This window comes from Cimex lectularius, unplaced genomic scaffold (assembly GCF_000648675.2).
Source record: "Cimex lectularius strain Harlan isolate CLEC.00 unplaced genomic scaffold, Clec_2.1 scaffold90, whole genome shotgun sequence".
Classification (NCBI taxonomy): domain Eukaryota; kingdom Metazoa; phylum Arthropoda; class Insecta; order Hemiptera; family Cimicidae; genus Cimex; species Cimex lectularius.
This window is the reverse complement of record NW_019392684.1, coordinates 598635-610720: the sequence shown is the minus strand read 5'-3', so window position 1 is coordinate 610720 and position 12086 is coordinate 598635.

Sequence of the window (12086 nt, the reverse complement as noted above, 5' to 3'; positions counted from 1 at the left end):
CCTAAACCATAGCACTTTTACATTAGGTTTTCCGATGAGAATTTTTTCTCTTCTCTCTTGGGAAAGTATGCATTATTGTTTTGATTGTTGATTGTTAAATTTATATTAATTATGTATATTTTTTTTAATAAATAGGCCCTGATCATGGCAACATAATGTTGCCGAAAGGTTGGTAATCCCAACACTTTTGTATTTCACCTAATAAAGACCTTAAAGAAGATTTAAACTCTACATTGATTATCTGCAGGTCGATCTACAAACATCATTTAATTGAAAAATATTAATTGTCAAGCGAGTCACGAAAACTAGTGAAATTAACTAGTATGTTGGATATGTGCCTATTTAATTGGAAAACATGTGTAAATAATTATATGGCTGGAAACACAACGTAAAAAAAATGTGTTTAATTTTAAAAACGACTCATAGAGATTATTCCAGAATAATATTTCTTTTATTTGCAAGGGTGTTCCCAGGATCTCACTGGACCAAACATACCCAGAACGTTTAACCTAAGTTATCCCGAATAAAAAGAAGGTTGGCTTTGCAATTGAGTAGCTGGCGCAAACCAGAAAAATTCTGTCTGTGCTGTCCTGTTACAGATGTTTTTCTGTTTGACAATAAAAATCATGATAAATATACTTTAATCGTAGATGAAAGTAATTTTTCGGCAGTGTTTGGTTTCAGCGTGACAAGCTAGTTGACTAGTGACAAGGCGAGTCTCTTGGTGAATCACCCAAGAATACGAGCAGTATATAAAAACAGCTAGTAAGGTCAGTATATAAAGTCACCTCGTACACGGGTGTTTTGTTTTTACCTGGTGGGTAGTGATTTCTGATCGTTTCATGATGGACGAAGTTATTATTTCTGCTAAGACCTACTCAATGGAATTGAAATGAAGATCTCCACATAAATCGCAACTACTTTGAATTCACCCTCCAACATTCTTCGCCGATTAAAGTCTTGCACCCAACTCCTTGATTTATACCCTAATAAATCATATTTCAATTTAGTATTTTCGGAAATAAATAGTTTTCTTTTTAATTTAGAGAGAGACATTTCGGGCTCTTCGTTATACAAAGCACAAAGCACTACTAACGTCATCCTGGTGTGGCCCCTTGTCCAACCTTGTAACCTGCCAGCAAGTAACCAGTCGACTCACTTTGTTACTAAGCACCTAGCTTGTCAAACTAAGAATTTGCCTGACTCAGATGCCCAACTTCACGTCAGCTACATTTACTTGGCCCAGATTGACAGAAAAAGTATTTGTTACCCTGTCTTGAATATTATTTATGATTATGATTAAAGGAGACTAGAAAGTGGGTTTTTTGATCTCAACCTAGCAGCCTTCTGCCTTGTTGTACTGTCCTAGTTCTTTATTTCAGTCTGTCGACTCGATCCTTCTTTTAAGAAGTACTAGGTCATCGACGGTCGTCAAAGTCAAGCAAAAAATGCCAAAATAACATAAAATGAGTGTGTGTGACCATTATCCAACAAATCTCGTTCAACTATACCAATTTTCAAGAGAGGTATACTTTCACTAAATTACTCGGAAAGGGTCGTTTGTTACTGGTTCGAACAGAATTTCTAAAACGGGACGCAAGGTTCCTCCAAAAAAATTTTTCTCCGTCTCGCAATTTCAGCGTTACCGTTGTCAGACTATGAGCAGAGCGCGCGCTGGAAATAATTATATTTGGGAATGTTTATTACAGCGCATTAGTGCCCCCGGGTAGAAACGACCGCCGAATTACTACGATCCGACGGCGGGGAGTCCGGCTAATGTGATGGCTCCACGGGTTCATCCAGCCGTTGTACGACACCCCGGGATGTTTCAATCTTCAACCTTGTCCATCAGACTTGATGTTTTGATAATTGCTATTATCCGCATTGGCTGGATGGGCTGGCCTGGGTTTCGGGTGGTCCGGAGGAAACCGACAATTAAACCCAGCTAAATTTATACATGTTGCCGGCAGTCTGATTGTTTTACAATTAAAAATAAAACATACTGGCCACTTTCATACAGAAACAACATTTACAATGTTTATGTTTAAGACTTTTTATGAGCTGACTTTAGATCTCCCGCATGTTAGTCAGAGTGTGTGATGACTTTTCACAAATGCACTTAATATTATTTTCCTCCATCCTTTTATTCCTTTCAAAAAATATTCCCAAGTTTTTAGGATTTTTTTTTACTCTTGGGAATTGTCCTTTACGATACACCATAACATGGTCTGTCTTTCTACTGTTTATGATAAGAAATATTTGGGACCTTTCGGGATTTCCTTTGGCAGATTTTTCAATTTTATACTGGGAACCGCTAATAGAGCTTAATTTGTATTTTAGTTACCTAATTTTTTAATATTTCATATCTTACTCATGTCATCACCTCCGGCAGACAATCTGTAATCAATTTTTGTAAATAAAATTATTTTTTAATTTCAAATTCATTTTGTCTAGTTGAGCAATTAGATACCGGGTGTGAATGATGATTGATGAAATTCAGCAGGATGATTCTGCAACAGTTGTAAAGCTTGTGCCAGTTTACAAAGCGGGAGAAACTTCTATTATTTTTTCTGCTTTTTATCATCTTTAGTGGGTATTATCATTAACACGAATATAAATACTGATAATGACAATGATTAAGAAAAAGTTACGAATTATTTTCAAAATGTGTAAGAATGAGGTGATTTTGATTAGTTGACAATCTAGCGAAGGGGTGAAAGGTAGTATTCCATAGCGATCATTGTTCTGATTCAATCCGCATTGATTTAATGACATTGCTGAATGGGAGAATGCGGATGTTAATTACGGTTTGCCGTGGCCACCCAGGGCACACGGCTCAATTACAACGGAGATTGATAGAGGTCCCTTCCTAATGTACATTGTGTGCTAACCAGGGACCTCCTACCGTTATGGGGAGGTCGCTTCTACCCGCCCTCGGGTCTGTTTTCAAATCAGTGTGCATTGCAAACTGCTGACCTCGGATCGGACAAATTCATGAAAATATAAAATAGAACTAGTTTTAAACTTAATAATCTAGTGTGGTTTTAGAGATTGTAAAGATGGAATTGTAGAGGTTATCTTATTTCAACCTCCAGGTAGATGTGATAAATGCCAAACACCATAAAAGATGATTCTTCTGCTAGATCTATCAAATGAGTGAAATTATGAATGTCTGTGGTTTTAAAGAAAAAACAAAGAGGCAGGAAACGGATTAATGTGATACGGAGAAGATCAAGGGTAAGGTCGAGATTTACCACGCCATCGTCTATTTGAGTATGAATGGTGAGGTTGAATATCGTTTGCGGTTGGTGAAAGTGGCGAAGGGGGATTTTCGACGGTTACACATTTAATCTGTGAATATTCGAACCTTCGAAGCCATCCTGGATATGGCTAAATCGTTTGGAAACAATACTTTTGGATTAACCAAATTTGGATAGATCCTTGACATAAATTACATAAAGAAGGATACCACAAATTTGCTATGTCGTTCATTTTTGTATTCACCTTTTTATCTAATTGATCTTCGACGAGGAAATCTATTAAGAGACATAATTATTTATTACAATTAATTAAGGTTTTTAGTTGAGATGAAAAAAGTTAATGGCACGAGAGGAATTCGAACCCACGGCCTTCGGCTAGATACGCCGCTGCTCTCGCTGAAAAATGGCAAAAGGAGGAAAAACTCATAATGTGGGGTTGAGATGGGGAGTTGATGTCCGAGTGGATCGAGGTCACGATAGCTCAGGTGGTAGAGCAGCGGCGTATCTAGCCGAAGGTCGTGGGTTCGAATCCCTCTCGTGCCATTAACTTTTTTTCATCTCAATTAAAAACCTTAATTAATTGTAATGTATTAATTGGTCAAGCGGACCACGAAATTAGTGAATTTAAAAAGTATTTGTTATTTTTAAAAACCTGCGTTTATACTATGTTTTGTGATTCAATTAGGCGCTAGTTGAACTTAAATGTTTAAAGTACAATATACCAATGTGTACATTTCGAAATGCTTTGAGTTTACTTTTGGAATATTTTGTTTTGGGTGTATTTTGAGAAAGGACCATGTGTTCAAGCAATATGACTCTCATTAAAATCGAATTAGACAAAAAAAAATAATAGGAGTCAAAAGCTTAACACCCTGTGCTTTGAACTTTTTACCTGTATCAGATGGCACGCTTTTTTTTTGTATAATTTGTTTTTCTTTAATACCCTATCTTTATCAAAAAATACACTAGCTTCGCCTGGGAAAATAGATATATTGGTTGTAAAAGGCCGAAAAGCTTTATTTAACAAGCACCGAACGCGCCGGTTAATGGACAGGTCCGTTTCAAAAAGCTGAATGGCCAAGTCTGAGGAAGTTGTGCCGGTTGCGGTCGAGGTGAATGAGAGGTCGGGATGTGAATGGTCCTGGGGCATTAGGGATAATCATATTTAGTGGCTTGATGCATTACCGAGTGTCATTAGGATGGCGCCATTCACGTCCACATTCTTTCAACATGCACCTTCAAAAACGTATTTACAACGTAAACAGAAAAAACAAGCAAAAAGGGAATATAACAAACTGACTTTTCCTTCACAATTAAGTTTACCATTATTTTTAAACAAATTTTAAATGTTTCCAACATAAATTGACCGTTAAAACATTTGTAATTCTCGGAGGCTCGAAAAAAATGTTCAAATATTATACCTATATAGGATACCCTTACTGAAGTTAGGTTTTGGTGTCGTAATGGCTTTAATTATCACAGATTCAGATATATTCGTCATGAGAAAGAGCGGTGGTAGAAGTCAAGACTGTCAGAAAGGTCATTATGTCAAATGGACGAGGTTAGATCATTTTTTTGGTGATTTACCTACATAAATCATACAGCTGTTAGGTATTATAAGTAAGTAAGCTAGAGTTAAAGGTGGCCATTCACGATCGCTCCAAACAGTCCAAACGGAGCGACGCCGTTCCAAAATCCACGTCAATGGCAAAACTGAACTGGCGTGCCCGGCTGTGCCGAATATTCGACCGGTCCAAACTCCATCGCGCCACTCCAAATATCTACGGCGCGACGATGGCATGGCAAAACCTGGCGTGGAGGGTGGGGATTTTGGCGCTCTGGCTTGGTCGTGAATGGGAAAAACCGCGTTTTTTGGCGCAGTCTCCGTCTTTCTGTCACTGAGCAAATTTCTCCGTCGTACATTCTCAAAAAGTCAAAAACGTTTATTCTTTATTGGTAATGACATCCAAACGAGATTTTATTGTTGAGGTGAATGAATTGTATGAAAGTTTACTATGTTTATGAAAGTGGTGGACAATGATTATATTACCACGATAGAAATAAAAGAAATTCTATCCTCAGCCAGTTGGTCGACGTTTTCAAAACAAAGGATACAAATGCAACGAGAGATGCGGTATTGATAACCTCTAACAATGGTCAGAAATCGTAGTAGGGAACTTAAGTTCTTTGTAGTTCATCCCTGTAGCGAGAAATCGTAATGTGGTTGCCAACCTTTCATGTAGTGATGATTTCTCTCATGTCTGTCTTTTGTTTTCTAATCAAGGGAGTAACAAGCTGGAGTAATTAGTAATATAAATAAGACGTTAATCTTTTTTTTTGTAAGGTTTTGGTTGAAATGAAAAAATAGTGTCACGAGGGGATTCACGACATTCGGCTAAATTCGCCGCTGCCCTAACCACTTGAGCTATCCTGACTTCGATAGTTCGATCCACTCGGGCACCAACTCCCCATCTCAACCTACAACCTTTCGAATTTTCTTTCTTTTTGCCATTTTTTGGTGTCTGAGAGGATCGAAGTCACGATAGCTCAAGTGGTTAGCGCAGCGGCGTATTTATCCGAATGTCGTGGATTCGAATCCCCTCGTGACACTATTTTTTTCATTTCAACCAAAACCTTACAAAAGAGATTAAATAATTGTAATAAGTAATTTGGTCAATAGAATACTAAATGTAATGGATAAATAAGACGTTTCATCCATCCTTAAATATTTCCTCCAATCAGCGGGTTCAAGGGAAAGTTCTTTCATCAAATTGATGCGGGGATTACGGCTTCTGTTCAGGAGCCACTTCTTACACCATTTTCTCTTCGATTTTTTGCTTTTAATATGTAAATAAACAGAAGAGTAGCACAAGAGATCGTCATCCATTTTGAGAAGGTAATTCACTGGTTGGCGTTCGGAGCGACTGGCTGTGGAGCGGTCGTGAATGCCACCTCAAATTTCAGGCACTCCAAATGGAGCTGTACGGCTGGCCACGGTTCCATTTGGAGTGATCGTGACTGGCCACCTTAAAGCTACTCAAGTTCAAATTTTGGTTTGCATAGAACAAGACATAATAAGAAGACAATGTGATATTTACGCCCAATATATGTTTTGATAGTCCGTGATGGAACCCGACAAATTACTGCAAGATTAAATATTATTTTTTCTTGAATCTAGAAAACTTAGTGTGGTAAAATTAGGTTATTAGTACGATATTTTTATAGAACATGTCATCGATGATTATAAGGTAAAGCTAGGAGGGTTTTGTACATACACAAGCACTTCACTATTCTGGGTGCTACTTCTAGTGCTTCAGTTTATTTGATTCAATCCCTCTCTTAATATGTAGTACGTCTTGACTGTCATTGCTACAAAGTTCAGATTTTGGTCTGCATACAACAAGATATAATAAGATGACATTATGATACTTACGTCCAATATAGTAATTTCAAATATGGTTCTTTGATGGTCCTTGATCTTCAGACGTGATTTAACCCCACAAATTACTAAAGACTGATATTACTATATTCGAATCTAGACGGGTGCCGGGGAGGGGGGCGTCAGTCCGCCTGCTGCTTTCTTGCTGGGTGGAGAAGGGAGGGTTTGGCGCAGAGCGAAGTTTGCTCCGGGGTTTGGGAGATGTGGACTTTTCCACATTACTTTATTGCTAGTGGTTTTTATCCACATTTCCGCTAAGAAGCCTGGCTGGTTGGCTGCGTCCGGGTTGGTGGTCCTCTTGGTGCCTGGCGACCCTCTAGTTGTTGTTCTGCACGAGCTTAAAATTCCGGTGGCTAATGCGGAAACGTAAAGCCAAAAAAAAATCTTGATGATTTAGTGTGGTAAATTTAAGTATGAATTAGATATTTCTATAAACATGTCATCGAGGTAAAAGTAGGAGGGTTATGTACATCACAAACACTCCAGTATTCTGGTTGCTACTTCTAGTGCTTTAGTTCAGTTCATTTGACTCAATCCCTCTCTTAAGATGTAGTAAGTCTTGACTGTCGTTGCTGCAACCTCTATGGAAGCTCGTACTGACTTGATCTTCTTAGTGGCTTTTACTTTAATTATCGTAAACGGCATAAAGTCCGGCTTAACCGCACAGTAAACCAGTGGAAATAGTTTACAAAAAAGTTTTAATGCCGCATTGATTGTTGTCATAAACCGAAGATAAGAAAGCACGTCTTACATAATTAAATTTGTCCCATTAACCCAGTTGCCAGATGCGATAGAATCCCTGGGAGACGTTTAGAAAAGCTCTAGGGAAGAACTGCTTATGTTCTAGGAAAGTTTCGATGACGTCTACACGATGAATTTAGTGACTTGTAGAGTGATAATTCCGTAAGCTAAATTGACGGTCAGGAATAATGTTGGTTGTGGATAGGATTTATTGCAGGTTTTTCAAGTACTTTCCCGAGGATAGGTACGAGGAAATATTGTCAGATGGCTTATTAGTCTTGTGAATAGGCCAATTATTCTAGGGCATTCAGTGAAGCTGTCTTTATGAAATTTTCTCCCTTGGTCTTTATAGTGGCTGAACTTCATAGCAAAAGTTCTCCATTGGTAAGTTGGTCCCTTTTAAACACAATGAACGCCCAAATCTGTTCAATGGTTGTATCAGAAAGGTAAAACGAGGGAAATGATGGCTCCATTGGATCTTAAAGTCTAGCCTGTGGTTATCTCTAAGGATCAGATTTTATGATGAGCATATCCATATGGAGTTGGTTTTTAATGGATGAACCAAATCTTGAAACGTAATCTGGTTTGGATATGCTCAGTAGTGGCATTAATGTTATTGTAGGTATTGGCAGTTAAAAATTACAATCAGTTTGAAATGGAAGTGGCTCGATGCTATCGCCGCCTCCCTAATCTCACCAATTCCAAGGGTGACCGGGGGATGCGGTGGTTGAAAGACATTAGGGCCGGATCTGTACCATTTGTAGCGGTGATGGCAAAATAATTAGGCTAGGTGACAGTTAGTCGACACATATTACATGCTAATGCCTCCCTCGGAGAGAAGGCCTGTAATTTCGGTGAAATTCTTCCAGTGACAAAAACCGGATGGTCGTCATTAGGGCGACTTCCGGTCACAGATGTTCTCGCGCCCCGACGGCCACCGCGTCGTGAATGGATCATGAACATCGTATGCAATTACGGAAAAGAGTGGCAAACCGTCTCATCGGAAGTGTTACATTTGGTTAACACCATATATAGAAGCTTACAGGCATGTTTTGTTAACTTTACATGTCCGCCATACCAGAAAAACAAATTTTTCTTCATAGCTTTTCTCCGACAAATTAGCCATTTTTAATTTGTAATTACCACTTGATCGCACGAATAATTTTAATTTTTAATTTCAAATAATCCTCTTTAGTTTCAAATTAACCAGTTTTAATTTCAAATTACATAGACCTTTATAATTTCAAATGATCGCTTTTTTAATTGAAATTAATTTTTTCCATTTATTAGGTTTCGTGGACCGCTTGACCAAATAAATTATTTTCAATTAATTAAGGTTTTGGTTGAGATAAAAAAGTGAGTGTCACAAGCGGGATTCGAACCCACGCCGCTGCTCTACCACATGAGCTATCGTGACTTCTATCCTCCCGGACACCAACTTCCCATCTCAACCCCATCTTTGGAATTTTCCCTCCTTTTTGCCATATTTCAAATGTCGTGTAATCTATTTGATTCTCGGCGAAAAATGAAATGGCCACGAACTGCTTCATTTTGCTTACATTTATTAGGTTTCCGGAAAGCTGACTTGGTCTGTTAGTAGGTTAAAAAATTGCCTTTTTCAAGGCACACCTATGCACTTCTGAACTCGGCTACCATTGTTCCACCTAGCTAGCCAAGGAATGGGACAAGTCCATCCGTGTAAAATCTTCCTGGTGTTCTCTAAGAGAACATCTGACCCCTGTGGCACACTCACAAGCACTTCCTTCATTTCAGAAGCCTCCGAACTGCGAATTTCAGGTTTACTGCGAATAATCTTTCCTTGAGTTATGATTTTATAATTGGATAATAGCAGTGTTGGGCAAAAATTAGTCATGTCAATCAATGATTAATGATTGATCACTCAGTCCGTTAGTCATGATTGGTAGTAAGTGACTAATTTAGTCATTAGTCGCCATATGTGATTGATGGCTAAATTAGTCATGACTAGTAATTAAATTCGAGGCATGACTAATTTAGTCACAATATAGTTAGTCATGACTAAATTTCGATAAATCATGTTCAAATGGGTGCTCAAAAAATGAATAATACGCTTCATTACTTTTAAAAAATTTTCTAACAGAAATTTATTTCATCAAAACGAAAATCCTTCAACACCATATTTAACAAAAATCAATCTTCCAATTATTATATATTATTATAATAAAATAAAATGAAAAATCCTATAACAAGCTACGCTTTGAAAAGTAAATATGTTTACATAACCGATCAATGGAAAAAATATTTCTTTGGATTAAAATTTATTCCACTTAAAAGGGGAGATTGCTACATTATTTGGAAAATACACCATCTAGGGGTCTTGACTGTAATAAAATAGGCATGTAGAATTATTAAGTAACTTTGGTTTTCGTTTATGATAACAATTTTTGAAGGTTGGCCTTGAGCACGACTCTCATCCCAAAATTTTTATCCGGAGTCGGTTGGATTTTGGTAAGTTGATCATTGTAGCCAGAGTTGGGCAAAATAAAACTAATTCAATCATGATTTAAGAATTTTGATTGAAGTTTAATCATGATTGAATTAGTCATGAGTAAATTAATCATTATATGATTTAGTCATACCTCATGATTGAATTAGTTAGATTTTGCCCAACTCTGGGTAATAGGCCTGGGGTGAAAATAGTTTTAAATTGTACAATAATGTAAACCCCCACATGAATTTTACATTCAGAAAAGCGTTTTAATTATTACTGTAAGACTACATTAAATAAAGTTTCACACTCCTGATGACAGTCAGCTTGACAAAAAAAACTGAGTGTTTTCTTTCTAATTAACCTAATCTCCCTTCTTCTTTTAATATAAAATTATATTGTTGATGGCTGATCACTAATTATATCGGAAGAATTATAATAATCCTATTAATTATAAAAACAATTAGAGTGATTAATAAAAGTTTTGCTCGTTTCAATGACTTTGGTTCTCTTAAGAATTTCATAAAAGGATTCAGGTTTTCATAAAAATCATTGTTCCGAATAAGATTTTTTTTTTAATTCAACCTCGGCTCCCGGGTTACGGAGTTACCGGAGGAAATGTAGGTAGCCTCTGTGCTACTGAAAAAGCTAGTCGACGAGATAGAATCTAACCACTACTTACAGGTCTTCCTATCTCTGCTGTTTTTTTCTTCTCTCCAATCGTTGGGCTACTCGAGTTACTCGACCGGCGTATTTTTTTTTTTTTTTTTTTTTTTTTAAGTCGTCCTATCTGTACAAATTAATAAGTGGGATAAACACTTGTTGGATGGGGGGGGGGCTTTCTGGCGATTGCTGTGAGACTGTTGGCCTCGTCGATTTATGGCATCTGTCTGGTTAGTACCATTAGAACCATTAAAAGTAGATTTTTTTTTCTATTTAAATTGCCTGAAAGAACGATTTTCAATTCGCCGTGAGATAGACGTTATAGAATCGGGACCTATCTCTATACACGGTGGGCCCAAACGAAGCAAAGATACTTTCAGTATTTATAGAAAATTTCGTCCCGAACAAAAAAGTTCCTATAAACATAGGTCCTCAAGGTCAGCCTTACATGAGAAAAACCTCTAAAAACCGAGTTTTTTAAAGATTTTTTTCAAGAATTACTCCCAAATGGCTTCATGTCTCAAAATACTTATGGAAAAAACCTATTTCAACATAAAATTTTGTAAAGAATGAGACCGACCGTACGTTTTTATCTTAATCCGTTGCTGAGACATGATTATATATAATCATCACATTTTTCGAGAAAAAACTACACTTGTTTTAATGGTTTTTCAGTTTTAACATTTGAAATAAATGTTATAGGTAATTAAATTCGATGTAAAACGCCACCTCATAGACACTGGAACCTCGATTTTTGGCCAATTTTCAAATTTTTGACTTCTTAGGAAATCTCTTGAAAGGAGGAAGACAGATGAAATGAAGCAAGACTATTCACGAACGTAGCTGAAGTGAACCATGGGAACGTCATCAGTAGTAACTCAGTTTGCCGTGAAAATGCCTGATGTATGCTCGAATGAAGGGTGCGTATTCATGACTTAGTGAATGGAATGGCTAACATACACCGTATGTATAGAAATGATAAATGATGAGGTGAGTGTGGTGTTCAATCCTTTATAAAATAATAAATTTAAACGAATCAACAATAGGACTCAGCCACCCCACCACAAATGAATAATTAGGTTTCCGTTGTTTGCCATACATTGGTGAATTATCGGAAAAAGTTAGTAAAATTTTTAAACAAGAAGGTTTTAGAACAGCTTTTAGAAGTACGGGTTCACTTAAAAACATCCTCTCAAAACCTAAAGACAAGGAGGACAACTTGGCAAAAATTGTGATATTAAATATATAGGACAAAGCGTTAGAGAAATAAAAACAAGAGTAAAAGTACACTTGCCTAAATCGAGCAAATTTTCGGAATTTAAGGACCATCTAAAAGAAACAAAACATAATTTCAATTCAAATCTAAATACAAGAGTGTTACATAGTTTCAACAAAGGGAAAGAATTAGATTGGTTTGAGAAATTTGAAATTAAAAAATGTAAAATTGAACATGGTGATAAATAACAGATTTTGATCTACCTCCTATTTTAAATATGTACATAAATAATATCAAACA